The sequence below is a fragment of the Myotis lucifugus genome, unplaced genomic scaffold, assembly GCF_000147115.1.
Source record: "Myotis lucifugus unplaced genomic scaffold, Myoluc2.0 scaffold_183, whole genome shotgun sequence".
NCBI classification, from domain to species: Eukaryota; Metazoa; Chordata; class Mammalia; order Chiroptera; family Vespertilionidae; genus Myotis; species Myotis lucifugus.
In genome coordinates, this window is record NW_005871231.1 from 1349429 (window position 1) to 1363737 (window position 14309).

At 43.2% G+C, this 14309-nt stretch overlaps 1 pseudogene; it reads left to right on the top strand.

Moving 5' to 3' along the window:
- Positions 1-13462, top strand: part of LOC102421101 — a 67513-nt pseudogene extending 54051 nt beyond the window's left edge.
- Positions 13463-14309: the final 847 nt, after the last annotated feature.

Consider the following 14309-nt stretch of genomic DNA (forward strand, 5'->3'; position numbering starts at 1 on the left):
AGGCAGCTGATCAATGATTCTCTCTCATCATTAATATTTCTATCTCTATCTCTCTCCCTCTTCCTTCCTCTCTGAAATCAATAAAAATATTTTAAAATATAGCCAGAAGGATATGTTATCAGTGTGTTTTGGTGGTGGGATTGCAAGTATATTTTCATTTGCTTAATCCTCTGTTTATTTTGGATTTTTCAAATCTTCTCTAAGGAACCTATATTAATTGTATAACTTTTTTAAAATATATTTTACAGACAAGGGAGCCAAGGTAATGACCAAGATGACTCAGTAAGTGCCACAGCCAGGGTCTGAAGCTTTGTTTTCCCACCCTATTTCACATACTACCTGAGAACCTTCTTCCCCCAAAGCCGTCCCCCCTCCCCACAGCATCTTAGATGATTGCTACAAGGGCAACTTCCCACAGGCATTTCTGCACTACACAGACTGGCTGATAGGGGGCAGTAGTGAGTCAGCAGTGGGTCTATGGCTGATAAAATTTGTCTTCCTCTGGCTTGCTGTGTAACAGCAGTCAGACGTTTCTTTCAAGTGTGAGTGATGGTAAAATCCAGGCCCGCAGAGGGCCAATGGGGAAGGTAAGCCTGGAAAGGAGTAGAGTGAAAGGGTTCTGGAGGCAAGAGACCAGTTACTGAGAACCGAGAAAGTATTCCTATCACAATAACCATGAGGCAAGGCTTATTCCTGGCAAGGTTAGGAAGCCGTCTTGAAGTGCCTCCTAAAGCACCTCAAATTCAACTGTCCAAGACTTGATGCTTCCAAGAACCAGAACCAGCACAGCTGGTCAGGTAGCTCTAGCTGTGGAAACAGGGGGTAAGTGGGAAAGGCACTGTGATTTGTGATGGACTCTGGCTCCAGTGCTCCCTAAACCTAAAGCCCTAGTCCCTCTGCTCCTCTTCCCCCATTCCTCCAATGTGCCCTTCCATCTGGCATGAAATCTCGCCTCATTTCACAGCCCAGAAGCACCTGCTTGCTGGGAAAATGTAGTCAGAGTTAACAAACATGGGGCTGCCAGGACCTTTGGGAAGAAACAGAGCCCCAGTGTGCGCGACAAGTTTCATCAGGACTTTCCACACCACGAGTGGAAAGCATCGTGTCTGGGAACGCACTACCTGGCAATCACCAAAAAGGGCGAATACTTGCAAAGTGTGCTTGAGTTCCTAAAGGCTTCCATATTCACTATTAGATTTGATCTTTAATGCATAGGTAGGCAGAGCAAGTGTTATTCTCTTCATTACATAGATGAATAAACTGAATCTGGAGAAATTAAATGAAATGCATTTTTATCCACATTACTTTACTTTTACAATATGTTATGGCTTGAATTGTGTGTTCCAAAAAAAGATATGTTGACATCCTGACTGCCACTATCTCAGAATGTGATTTTTTTTGGAAATGGGGCCATTACAGATGTAATTAGTTAAGAGGTCTCACTAGAGAAGGCAGGGTGGGGGTGAGGGTGTCTTACCCAATGTGACTGGTCTGCTTATAAAAAGAATGTCATGTGAAGAAACAGGGACACTCAGAAAGAAGACGGCATGTGAAGACCGAGGCAAAGAACAGAGTGATGTAGCCACAAGCCCGTGAATGCTTGGGGCCACCAGGAGCTGCAAGAGGCAAAGTGGGACCTTGGCGTCAGAGGGGCAGACCTGCCCACACCTTGATTCCAGACTTCTGGCCTCCAGACCTGGGAGTTGACTGAGAAGGAGCCAGAAGAGAGTTGGCCACAGATACCAAGAAGAGGAATTCCCAACATTGTCAAATATCAGAGAAAATGAAAACCTGCCCTCTGGGTGGAGTGACCAGGCATTCGGCGATGGCCTTTGCAGGGGAAGTTTTTGTGGAGAGAAAGGTGTTTGTCTCATTGGGAGTGACTAAGGCTGAATGAGACATGAAGCGGTGAAGACACAATAAATGTTGGCTCCTCTTCCACAAAGTCCACCTGTGAAGAGGGAGAAATGGGGGTGTCTACAGAAAAATGTGCTGCAGCATCCAAATAACAGGTGGAATTTGAATGTATAGTCCAGGGGTGAAGAAGCAGAGGACAGGCATGGAGAGGGATGTGGGGGAGATGGCATTGTTGACCCAGTGTCTCTCAGAGAATAGGGGAGGGGACAGTTTCCATCCCAGCAGAGAAGTGGGTTCAGGACCAAGTTGTGAGCACGTGGCCTGGGTAGCTCAGAAGGGCCCTGCACTTCGTCTAAACCAGGGGTTCTCAAACTTTTTAAACAGGGGGCCAGTTCACTGTCCCTCAGACCGTTGGAGGGCCGGACTATAGTTTAAAAAAAAACTATGAACAAATTCCTATGCACACTGCACATATCTTATTTTGAAGTAAAAAAAACAAAACGGGAACAAATATAATATTTGTATTTGCATGTGGCCCACGGGCTGTAGTTTGAGGACCCCTGTCTAAACCTCTGTGGTTGCCGTCTCAAAATCCTTAATACATGTACCTTTGATTTTCTGTTTGCCAGTGGAGTGTGTGCTGAGGGTACAGAGCCCTGGCAAACAAGCTGTCCCCTCCCCGGGTGGATCTTTAGCTGCCCACTGAGGTCCAGGTTGGCTCCCGGGGTCCCTCCACCCATCCCAGAATCATTTCCACTCTCTGCACATGGCAGAGTTGTGTTGGGAGGGTACAGCCCTGTGTGCCTGCCATCACCCTCTTGTTCCAGTAGGGATCTGCCCCGCCCCCAGCACCTCAGGACCAGGCAGTGACCAGCTATGACTGGGGCTGGCAGCACCTGGGGTTGCTCTACAGACAATGCAATGAAGTCCTCTCGCCCACCCCCAACCCTGGCACTGAGCGAGCTCCATTGGGGAGGTTACAGCACGTGGGGGTCACTGCCCCTCAAGGGTGGAGGCAGTGGGCCATGGGAGGGGGACACTGACTTCTCCACCCAGTGTTTTCATTTAGCTCTGGGCCCTGCAAAGACCACTGCCACCCCTGACTGAACAAATTCGCCTTGGTTGGGAAGAACATGGTTACTTCAGGATGAGAGGATGGGCAGCTATGGTGTGCAGGTGTGAAAGGCCCACCTGCCAGTCTTGACCTTGTCGCGCAGGTACAAAGATGAACAAAGACTGAAGCAGGGGGATGGGGAGAAGCAATTCCCCAGGATTGGGTGGGGCCTTTTGGTGAGACCCCCAACCCAGTCATTATTCATAGTATAAATACGTGAATGAATAAAGGAAAATGCTACTTGGGAAAGAAAGAAGGAAACACCACTTACCACCTGCACATGAGCAGGTCTCCAGCCAGTTTCACATTCGCAGCAAAGCCAGAAACTCGCTTTTGTGCTCAAAGGGGCCAGGTTCCCTTTTTCTGGGAATGCTTTAGAGAACATTTGAAACTAATGTATACTGGGTTCCTGCAATCGTGTATCAGATGTTCCACAAACATCCCACAGGTTCTGCTGACAGACTGATTGATCAGGGATTTCCACGGGCCGCATCCCCTTCCCATCTCCAGAGCCTCCGCCTGCCCCACTGCCCCCAGAGGCAGAGAGGGCTTTGCCCCTTCTTGCCCAGAGCAGGGAGAAGAAAGCTCTGTAGTTCAGGATGGGCCTGAGCAGCCACGCTCTCCAATTCCCTGCCCTGCTTTGCCCAGCGACTCCTCCATGAGATCACTGGACCGCCTTCTGTCTGCACTCCCTGAATTATGACTCCCTCTGCGCTCATTTGCAGGAGTGGAGGACATTCATGAACACAGGGGGATTCTCACTTCAAATAAAGCGTATCTTCCCTCAATTAGAAATGGGGGAAAGGGGAGCATCTGTGTGAGGGAACCTGATGGTCTCAGAGCCCGGCCCCCAGCTTGGGGGATGAGTCATGCTTGCTGAGCTCAGGAGCTGAACAGCCTCCAACCCCTTCCCTATGGGCAGCCCCTCCATCTTAATTAAAGTCTCCTATGTTTCCACACTGACAGAATGAGGGGGCCACTCATTAGAGGCTGCCTGGGAGGGTGTGCTGGGCGAATCCCTGTGCTTGAAACGTGATCTGGAGCCGGCTGGGAGGCTGTACCCCCTGCTGCTGGCACCTGCTTGGGCTCCTCTGTCTTTTCCTTCCCTCCTACAGCAGAGTCAAAGAATTAAGCCATTCCTAAGGCAGGCTTGGTAGGAGGGGGGTCTGACATGAAGGCACATTCCACAACCTTCCCGGGCCACTCCTGGTGTGAGAGGTGCCTCATCAAGGAACCTTCGATGATAAGTTAATTCTGTTGATAGACAGCCAGGAAATGTGTCGGGGCTACATCAGCTCCTAGATTCACTCCACTGGGAGCGCTGGCCATGATCCCTCCTAAATCTGGGCATCTCAGAGTCCAGAGGGACCCCTGAAGAAGAAGTGCTTTGTTTTGTTTAAAATATTGAAGCACAGAGAGGTTGTGTGACTTGCCAGAGTCACACAGTGAGTAACTAACTACGTGGATTCAAACACAGATGCATCTGCTTCCAAAAGCAGGCTCTTTCCAACCAACCAAAGTCTCAGAGTCTGACCTCCTTAAAGATGCTTTAGGGATTCCAGAAAAACCAAGTGTCTTTTACCACCCTAAATATGTTTTTATTAAAAAATGTTTAGACTGGCTGGTGTGGCTCAGTGTCTGAGCATCAACTTATGAACCAGGAGATCACATGCCCAGGTTGCAGGCTCGATCCCCAGTAAGGTTGCATGTAGGAGACAGCTGATCAATGATCCTTATCATTGATGTTTTTATCTCTATCTCTCCCTCTCCCTTCCTCTCTGAAATCAATAAAAATAGAAAACAAAAAAAAAATTTAATTTTTTTTTAAAAATTCAGTCACAAATAGCACAACTCCTTGATCTATTTTTAATAGAGATTCCTCATCCAATTTCCTGTCAAAGACACTTAAATGATATTACACTGAACCCTGACACCAGTGTACTTGATGCAAACAAACTGAACCATTCTTTTCAGAATCCTTGAGCTGACTTCTTTCTTCCTTCCTTAGACATGGAAATCCTGATAATCAAAGTTACAGACTGCCTGCAATAGATGCATTTTCCATGACTCCCACAGTTAAGTGTGGCCATTTGACCAGGTTTTGACCAGAAGATGTGTGTTGCTTCCTGAAAGTGTCCCCAAGGTGAAGGGACAGCCCCTTCTTTGCCCTTCCTTTTTCCTGTTGGTTGGAATGAGAACAGGGAGCTGATTCTGCCATCGGGAACAATAACAAGCCATCCTGAGGATTGTGAAACGGCACGATGTCGTCCTGGAGCCAGGTACTCTGTTACCTAACTAAAGCAGGTGGGTCTATCTCCATAAAATCACCAGGTTTAGGAACTTGAAGTAATCTGTTACATGTAGATGAACTTGGTCATAATAACAAACAGTCACTACAAGCCCCATCATTTCCCAGTTGGGCCACACTTATCTTACTTCTGAGAGCTTTCATGCTAAACCCTCCAAAGAGGTGGAAATCAGAAACATGTGCTAAGTAAGGCACTTCATCATCATAAAGTGCTTTCTTCACGGATCCGAGTCACTCAGAAATGAGGAGGTCATCACACAGTCACATGATGATGATCAGTTTGCGTCTGGGTATGTGGAATGCAGTCATGTAGAAGTTAATAAAACTGCTGTATTATTATCTTGATTTATTACCTCCTTTTACTTTACAGACCAATTTTTCACATCAGATCATAAAATGCTTGAGAATATAGCTAGATAACAAGATTTTGTACATGATGAATGTTTATGAAATATTTCAAGATTACTTATAAAAGTTCTAGATATATTGTATAGTTCATAATTTAGTAAGTAAACTTGAAATATTTTTTCATAAATGTGCAGTTCAAAGGATGAAGCAACTTAAATCAGATGATTAAAAGCAAAAATTACCCATTTTGATGAGGAGAAAGACAATGACTGAATTTTAGGGACATAACAATGTTATGGAATTTCCCCTCACTTCTCCCTACCTTTGACCAGACAGTAAAAGAAGCAAGATCTAGCTTTCAAGTGAAGATTGGGGACTGAACACACATTTAATATCACCTTCCCTGAACACCTCACTGAAATAACAGTAAATGAATGTTTTAAGGTATAAATCACAAGGACAAAGAGAACTGGAAAGGAAATAGTAGCCACAGAAATTTGGGGAGTTAAGGAACAGAGAAGAATGGCTAAAAACTGACCTAGAAGACACCACATTGGTGAGGAGTAGCCAACTTGAACCAAGGTACCTCTATAAAGTTCAGGAATTAGCACCCTCAGCACCTTATGGAGATGGGCATAAACCCGGAAATGAAAATGGATAGGTAGATTGAAAGTCTCTTTAAAAAGCTATTGGGTCTCCATATCCTCTCCTCCACTCCAACTCTGGCAGTAAATACAGGTGTATTCTCTAGGGGAGGTAAAACAGAAAGTATGTCAGTGGATTAGGGGACACTACATCAAGTTCAAGTTGGGTGCACAGAAAACAAGAAGACTGTGTAAAAGTCTACATTCTAATTATTGACATCTCCTGGGCTCTCGGGTCTCTACCTATCTATACATCTTATCATTTATCTTTCCCTGGAGAACTCTGACTAATACATCAACTTAGGCAGTGAAATATCAGTTCAGTGTAAGTAGAGAATAAGGACATGTCAGATTTTTTTTTAAGTTAACTCTTTTTCTCCCTCTCTCAGAAAACTAGCAAAGCAGGCCCTCCACTAAGGGGAGTGAATAAAAAATGTGGAAGTCATAGATATTAGAAACAGAGACTCCCACACAAGAGACAAGGGCATCTCTAGAATGATGGTTTAGGAGTATCCTCATGGCAATTCCAGAAAGTAGCTAGTCCACTAGATTAAGCCAAAAGGCTCCAAACAGAGATGTCTCCCAGGTGATAAAAATCAAATGCTACACTTATCTGATTCAGCAAATTGGGAGAGAACTTGTGGAAGAGTTAGCAATAAAGTATATTAACAAACAAAATTAAACATTCTACAATAGAGTGAAAGTATTTATAATGTGCCACATTGCTCAGCTATTATTATAAACACTGCATTTTGTTTTTAACTAAAATTATTGCCAATATTCAAACACTTTTGCCCAAGAATAATGACAATTTCATAGGCTTCAACATAATATAATGGATAATCTTAGGAGAGAGATGATAAAATGTGTAAATGTTGGCAAAGGGGAGGCAGGGAAGACAGCTACATCTTTGTCTTCCATCGCAGGAAATCAGTCAATCAGTAAGGCCTAAAACTGACACATCCAGGAACAGTGGGGTAAGCATGTTATCTAGGAATATGGAGGCAAATGTCCAAAGGATAAACAAAACTGTGGGAGTGAGGTCCAGAAGATGGGTGGTCCGGAAACATCACTATTTTTGTCCTATTAGACTATGTGTATCTTCAAATTACATTGTTCATATAACTTTAGTCAAAATTAAATCTAAAGCCAAAAAACAACTAACTCAGGAGTCAGGGGAAAATAAGAACTCTGCTCCTAATGCTGTAACAAAGCAGTTACAGCTCTTAGGCTTGGTAGATCCTAGGAGCGTTAAAGTCAACAGACTTCAGGTTGGCCAGAGAATCAACCATGAGTTCACCTCCACTTCTTCTCATGAGCGTTTCTTAAACATTCAAAAAACACCTTGCCTATCAAGGGGCACACGTTTATACATCCAAGCAGAACTTTCACCAGGAAGTATAAAGTTTGCAATGTTTAAGGAAACATCCGTAGTTAATAATTAAGTCAAACTGAAAACCTGAGCTAGACTAAACAATGATGGAGAATGGTAAAGGGTCAATAAAATCATAATTTCACAAAAGTGTGTTTTCTTGTATATTTTGTTTTAAACTTGTTGTCCTACTTAACTATATTGTTTGTAATGGGGGTGTGATTTCTGTGCTTAGCTCCTTGAGTATTTTTTTTTAAGAAAAAGCACAATTGAGTGTGAAAGCAGTCTTATTTATTTCCCCATTGACCAAGATTCTGATACCTCCATGGATTCATATTACAAAACAATAACCAGTAGCTCGTCTAAGATAAGAGAGTTTATCCAAATTATATACAAAATGTCCAGCAAAAAAATATAAGTTTTCTCTTGAGTACACTAGCAAATACAAACCAATAAAGAATGGAAAATGCTATCAACACAAGGCTACCTCTGCAAATGCAATATAATGGTTAAAAACTGATATACAGGAAATATTTTCACCTTAAGAAGAATATTTTCCATGAAATAGTAGTGGCTGGAGCCCAGCTGCAGAGGCTACAGAATATGTAGAGTTGTAGATAACTCTAATAAATTTAACTATAATGAAGTAAACAAAATAAGATAGTAGTAGGAAGATAGGAGATGAAGATAGTTTGTTTTTCTGTTTTTATTTAAAATGAATTGCTTTTTTGGATATGTTTGGAAGCTAATAAAGAAAGATCAGCTACTGGCAGAAACAAGATTCAATGTTCAGTTGGTTTGAGTCCAAGTAGACGATGGTCATGAACTCCATGTCTTTCTACCTCACATGTAACAATTACCCAGAAATGGCATTCAATGCCTTCAGGGGTAAGGGAGGGTTAGAAAGAAAGATACCTATAACATCTGTCAATTATCCAACTAAAATCTAAAATGCTGGATTTGGAGGAGGGTGAAGGTAGGTCGGAACTGACCATCAGTATATACAAAAGGGTATACAAACAAGACAAGTATGTAGATAAATGTTCCTGCCAGCCCTTTAAGCATCTCATATCTTCAGCAAGAATGTACACATTTATTTAGCACAACAGAGCCCTTTGGTATGGGTTACATTCCTACACAAAGGGGAAGTCAGTGCAGACAAAACTATTACTGCATCCGGCAGACTCATTCACTTCTGCATTTCTGAGCTGTTCCTTGGCCCCTGCTGAAGGTGCCCTTGAGACAACTCTACCAACACAATGAAAGGTGAAACTACACACAGCAGATTTGTTAAACCAGGCTAGCACATTCAGAAGGAAATATCACCCCCAAATAGCATTGCCATTAGCAAACAATATAATATTTATTAAGCACTCTACTGCCTGGAGTACCCTCTTGAAACCAGTAAAGATTAGGAGTTAAAGGCCATAGGAAACATGAATTTTCCTTTTGTAAATGCAGACAGGGAGTTCTTTATAGTTTTTCATAAGCCAAAGTAGTGCAGGGTCTCTCAGAGAGTGATCATTTTCCACATCGCTTCAACACCGAGTCATTCAAGTTCCCAGGGGCCCCCCGGGAGATGTCACTCTGACTTTCCTATCCTTCAGGTCTTCCTCCAAATAGAAACACAACTCCCCTTTCAGGAAGTGAAAACAGTTGGAAGTGAGTGATGTTGAGGTTGTTCATATGTGGAAGGTTCTGCCCCCAGAACCTTCGGAGAGACAGTAGTTAGCCCTTGCTAGCACGTGGGAGGAACCTAATCAATGTTTATTGAGCTTATGAATAAATGAATGGAGGGACAAATGAATGGAGAGCATACCATTGAGAATGGAGGAGGAATGAATGTACAAGAAAGATAAAACTGAAATAGAAAGCAGGATATTTGGGTTCTAGCCAAGTCAACTCAGAGAGTCAAGGAATTTGAACTTATTTTCTTGTTTATCTCTAACACACTCCACCTCCCTGAAGCTTTCCATCAATGACTAATGACAGATGGTATAAAAATGCCCTGGCTCCCTCACCCCTCACATGGGATAAACCTAAGGGACCACATCTACTTTTATGTTTTTAACCAGCATCTACCTAGATGTCCAAAGTTCTCTCTTGAGCTTCAAATTTGCATGTCTACCAGGCTGTGGACATCTTCACTTGGATTTTCCCAAGCACTTCAAACTTAACCTCCAATATTAAATTCATTATTGTCCCATTTTTCATAATGTTCTTAGTCTTCAGTAGTGATTGGATGCACCACTCACTCACCCATCCAGTCAGAAGATCAGGATTCATTCTTGATCATCCCCTTCATCTCCCTCTGTGCTCATTCACTCCATTCTTTTTTTAAAATATATTTTATTGATTTTTCTACAGAGAGGAAGGGAGAGGGATAGAGAGAAACATCAATGAGTGAGAAACATCGATCAGCTGCCTCCTGCACACTCCCTACTGGGGATGTGCCCACAACCAAGGTACATGCCCTTGACCAGAATCAAACCTGGGACTCTTGAGTCCGCAGGCTGATGCTCTATCCACTGAGCCAAACCAGTTAGGGCATTCACTCCATTCTTTAAATGCCCCTGACTTTGCCTTTCATGCCTTCTCTCAATCTGTCCCTATTTCTTCATCTTTGCTACCAGTGACATCTGCTTGTCTTACATGGATTACTGCAGCACACTCCTAACTTCTTGTTCTGCTTCCAGTATTGCTCATTCTAGTGCCCTCTACCTGCCCTTTGCATTGTCTTTCTAACTCCTCAAAGCTCCTCCTTCCCTACAGAAAAGATGCTCACTCTCTTTGCCGATTACTCAGGCCCTGTGTGGGCCAGCAGCCAAGCCTCATCACTACCCACTGGACTTCATGATTTATGCTCTGGTAAATACTGAGTGGTTTGTTGCTTCTCCTTCCCACAGGGATTTTTGCCTAATTTTTTTTTCTTTTCTTTGCTGGGATACTTTCCCATCCTTCTTTACCTGGACACATCTTCATTCTTCAGGATTAACAGCATCCATTTTTCTCTAGGAAGATGTCCTTAGCCTGGACCCAAGGTTGTACTAGGTCATCCTTCCTCTGAACTCACACAGCATTTTAAGCATCATATTGAAATTATCTCTTTCCTCAATTGACCATAAACTTTTCAAAGCTAGAGACTATAAGGGGTTTATTCTAATAGCCACAGTACTTAATGCCAATGCACCCAGCACATAATAGGAAGCCAATGGATAGACCTCCAGTAGAAATAAATTTTGGTTAGCCATGTCCTAAAAGTACTGCAGTGTCAAGCTAGGGGCTTGTGATTTATCCCGCAGGTGTGTTCTAGGATGTTAGTTTAGTGGCGGATGGATTAAAGGCTAGGAGTCTGTCTTAGAGATGGCATTTTAGTCTACTTGTTTTTTCTTTTATGGCTATAAGCCCTGTGTATAATTAGGAACTTGTTTGTCTTTATTGTCATTTGACTCCTGCCTCCCAGTGGCCAGTGAATTTCATTTTTGTGCACAGACTATCCAGTACCCAGCACAAAGCCTACTACAGACACTGGACAGACCTTTGGGGTAAAGGAATAGGCATCCAAGATAATTGAAGTTTTTATCTTGGATAACAATGAACAGTGAAAGCATTTATGACTACCTGCAAAATATTTTTAAATGCATCGGAAATAATAATATGGATTGATTGATGGATAGAAAGAGAGATAGACAAATGAGAGATGACAAAGTAAGCAGAGCAAGTCATTAATGACCGAGTCTAGGTGGTAGGTACATTGGTATTCACTGTGAAATTCTTTCAACTTTTCAATATGTCTGCACATTTTCATAACAGATGTCAAGGATAAAGAATGCATTTATGATAAATATTGACTGTTCTCAAATGGAAATGAATGATGATGAGAACAAGACCAGGGAATGATTCATTTTCTCTTCCAGTTCTCAAAGCAGAGCCCACCCCTGCCTCATTCCACCACCCCAGCTGCCAGGTCCCTGGAGATGGCAATGACCGTGTGGATCTGTTTGCCATTGGCAGCCGGGCTTTTCTCTGCTTCCAATCCAAACGCTTAATAAATCAAAAATGCCTATTTCAGATCACATCAGTAACCCAGAGTTTATTGTATGAAAAAAGCAGAGCAGAAAGTGTGTCCCTGTTGAATCCTCCTGTGATTCTTAAAACAGGAAGTTCAACTTCCCCACCTGCACATGAAACTAGAAACCTCTTCTCCCTGCCCCCAACAGGACTGAAAAACAGGGGTGGGGGCTTTCAATTAGGAGAACTCTTTTGCAAATATACAAAATACTTTTATTCTTTCTTAGTACTTGGCAAGGGCATCAACTTTCCCTAAAAAAGTGCTGAAAATTACCTGGGAAAACTTCTCGGTCGCTCATTAAGAGAAAATCACATCAGTTGTAAAAAGAGGTGGTTATGTTTTGTTTTCCAATCTTCTTGATATTTTGGATTTTTAAGAGTTTTCTTCCAAAAATATAACCTAAGTCAATGTACCTATTCTCCCAGTCCTGAAACATGGGCACTTCTCATAACTGTGCAAAGAGAAGGCAGTTGTTTGCCCGGCCCAAGGTGTACACTGACTCTTTCATGCAAATACATCTTTCTACGCCTGTGGCCAAGTACCTTTCTGTTATTGCCCCATGTTTGTTCAAGTGGTGAGGAAATATGAAATATCACACATTCTCATTGGAGACCAGACAGTAATCATCAACAGATGGGAACAGGGGGGCTGAAAGAGCCCCAGAGTCCTCCCTGCAGGAGGGCTTGTGCAGGCCGAGGCCACTCAGTGGTCACAGACCTGGGTAGGTAAGGTGAGGTTACCTATCAATTCATCTCCCCACGTTTCACATTATCTTAACCTCTCCTAGATTAAGCAACATTTTAAGCAACTAATTCTAGATTCCCCCAGAAGTGGCTGAGGATCTACCTGTGCTGAGGCCCTGCAGCCCTGCAGCCAAGCCCCAGGGAGGGGAGGCACCATCCGGAGGATGCTGAGTGCCTCAGGAGATGCACAGAACACAACCTGCACCTGGATATATGTCAATTCAGCAAGTATGTATTGAAAGTCTGTCTTGTTCTATGTGAGACAATTACTTACAATATGATGTACTATTGCAGCCCTCATTAAAAAATTGCCATGATTCTCCCTGGCCAGTGTGCTAAGTGGTTAGAGCATCAGCCTATGCACCAAAGGGTCATGGGTTTGATTCCCAGTCATGGGTACATACCTGGGTTGCAGGTTTGATGCTTGGACCCAGTCAGGGTGTGTGTAGGAGGCAACCAATCTGACATCAATTTTTCTCTCTCTCTTGATTCTCTCTCTCCCCACCTTCCCTTTGACTCCCTCTAAAAAAATCAATGGGAAAATATCCTTGGGTGAGGATTAACAAAGAAAAGTTGTCATGATTAACTGTATCTGGAGCAGAATACTCTCCTTAACTTATTTATGGGAGGACAAAAATAGTAAATAATTGAAAATTATTCATCGGCAACAGCACGGCCATCCAGGAGCTGTTCAAGCGCATCTTGGAGCAGTTCACGGCCATGTTCTGGCACAAGGCCTTCCTGAACTGGTACACGGGCGAGGACATGGATGAGATGGAGTTCACCGAGGCCGAGAGCAACATGAACGACCTGGTGTCCGAGTAACAGCAGTACCAGGACGCCATGGCTGATGAGCAGGGCGAGTTCAAGGAGGAGGAGGTCAAGGAAGAGGCTTAAGAACTTGTCAGAGACACCGTGCCACGTCAGTGAATTTCTGTTGTCCTCAATGAAGCATGGTCTTTCTATCTGTATCTATGGTGCTCAGTTTTGCCTCTGTCAGAAATTCGCACTGGGGGATGGCCGTGCTGGCCTGTTCACCCCCACCTGCCCTTCCTGAGGGCCTGGTTGCCCCATGCAGCCTGCTGCTCGGTCATTTGGTCATCCCTCACTAACCCCCCTGCCAGCCAGTCACCCCATGCAGCCTGTTCGGTCATCCATTTGGTTGTGATTGTTACTTAGGCTTTTATATAGAGAGATATGCCAAGGTGCCGGCACTGAAAGGCAGGATTGCACAAACCTGGTGGGATCAGCCTTCATGCAGTTTATGATGAACATTGAGGACAATATTCAGTACTGAAGGTCTCCTTTACATTTCATAGAAAGGAAGGCCTTAAGAAGTTGGGTGATTCCATCATTAACAGAACAATTTTGATATTTTTCTTTTAGATGACTGAGACCTTCCAGACAAGTAGAAGAGGCAGAGTGGCATAGATGAAGGAGTCTATGGAAATCCCACCATGGCTTAAAATCACTGCCAGAAAAGAATGAAAGAGAGAGAGAGAGAGGAAGAGAGAAAGAGAGAGAGACTTCCCACATGGTCCGCACATCAAAATCTGTGCGAAATTTTGAAACAAATAGAAAATAATGTGCCATCACCCATCTCAAACACATCTTAAAATATGCTTCATTTGCTATTGTAAAGGAAAGCATTACAGATAGAATTGAAACTCTATGTTTTTTCCTCAGCCTCTTATCTTCTAACCACTATCCTGATGTTGATTTTTGCCCTTCTTATCCTTTAAAAGATTTTATACAAATAAGATATGCATTTATCCATTTTAAAGTAGCATTGTTTTCCACAGTTTGTAAAATTTTAAAGAATATCATCACACTGTATATTTCATCCTGCAA